Source organism: Gavialis gangeticus, unplaced genomic scaffold (genome assembly GCF_001723915.1).
Source record: "Gavialis gangeticus isolate Ggan-Ray unplaced genomic scaffold, GavGan_comp1, whole genome shotgun sequence".
Classification (NCBI taxonomy): Eukaryota; Metazoa; Chordata; order Crocodylia; family Gavialidae; genus Gavialis; species Gavialis gangeticus.
Window position 1 is genome coordinate 18,837,421 of NW_017729009.1, and position 1,640 is coordinate 18,839,060.

Here is a 1,640-nt window from a genome sequence, read left to right on the forward strand (position 1 = left end):
ATGGCATGGGTAGGGCACCAGCATATCAGGGCTGCTCAGTGCCACAAAGCAGGTGGAGGAGGGAAGCTGGCTGCAGCCATATCTAATCCCGAGGACTGAAGGGGACAGGGGAAGCTCTGATTTCTATGATTAAAAACTAAAATCAAATACCAAAAATACATAGGTGTTTAGAATTTATTTTATTATAATGATGGAAGCACTAGTAAGCTTCCAAATTGCTTTACAATTGTAAGCATCAATAAAACATTGTGTTCAATTGATGCTGCCTCCCCCCCATGGTGTCTAATTTTAATCCTGGAAAAATGCAGACAGTGGGGGGGTTAATCAGAGAATTTGTGTTTTTTAAACAGAGAAAACCAGGATCCCTGGCATTAGTAAGCTTATAGGAGCAATAGCTATAGCTTTCAGGAGTACTTTTGATGGACGTGTAGGAAAGGACATAACTGAAGAGATATTCGGATCCCCTTTTAAAGTGTCAGAGCCCTGTTTCTTCTTTCCTGTTGTCCCCAAATGCATCTTGCTGCCAAAGTGATCCCTTACCCTTCAGGAATATGGAAGTAGTCTACAGAATTTGCAACTTAGTCAAGAGGTGGGAGATGATGTCCATCTTTCTTCCACCCCACTAAAATATCATATAACTTGCACAGAAAAAATAAACAGAAAAGAAGAAACACGCACTTGACACAAGCTCACAGTAGCAATTGCCAGTCATTTACAGACATGCTTGCTCACAGACTGCTGTGATTTGGATTAAGCGTAGTACATTCTTCCACTGCTTGCAAACATGATTAAAATGAACAGAATGGAACTCCAATACATAATGGAAGTCCTTCGCCAAATGGTTTCAGACATGTTTATAAGACATTATGCAAAAGAGCACCAGTCTAGCAATTCACATTTCACTTCTCAGGAAAGGATCATACATAAACATTTGAAAACGCAGAGGGGTGTCAATTTAAGACCAGCTCTGTCTTGCATTTGCCCTTGCAGTGTCCAAAGCTTTATCTGAGACAACACACTCATGGCTACACCTTCTTTTCTACCATCTGTAGTCCGTAAGTAACAAAGTTATTTGCAGCACAAAGACACTTCTTCTCAACCTCTTTTTTAACTTGAGTTTGTGAGGCTTTGTTTTAAATCAGCTAGCCTTTTGAATAGTTTTGTTGCATGCTCTCAAAGCTGTACCCCTCTTCAGTTAAAATTCCTAAAAAGACTATTAGAGTTTGTTCTTTTATTTAAGAAAAAAAAAAAGTCTTCCTGACATAGGCACCTCCACTATTAAATTAGAAACAAAGCATGTTTAAAAGTCAGTTTTACTTTTCACTAGTAATGCAGTATGAAATCCAAGGTGTGAACATTTAAGTACCAACCTTGGCAGTACTTAAATATCCATGTAATTTGTACATATTAAACAGTTCCAAGCATTGAATTAAACTGGACTGCTCACATCAGTAAAGTGCATAAATTCACAGAATCAAAGGCTCAGTTTGTACAATGAAACTGGGCTCATGCACTTCATTTTATAATTATCATATGCCAGTAGTTTGCTGGCAAAGGATAATATAAATCAATATTTAAAAGCAAGTAAAAATGCTTTCAAGAAAGCAAGATATTACCATTAGGCTTGCAACCCCCCCCCC

At 38.2% G+C, this 1,640-nt stretch overlaps 1 protein-coding gene across 1 annotated transcript in view; it reads right to left on the reverse strand.

Annotated features, from left to right (window-relative positions):
- RAB22A (RAB22A, member RAS oncogene family) overlaps positions 1–1,640 on the reverse strand; it is a 30,159-nt gene that overhangs the window by 13,660 nt on the left and 14,859 nt on the right. The gene's annotated exons all lie outside the window — the stretch shown is intronic.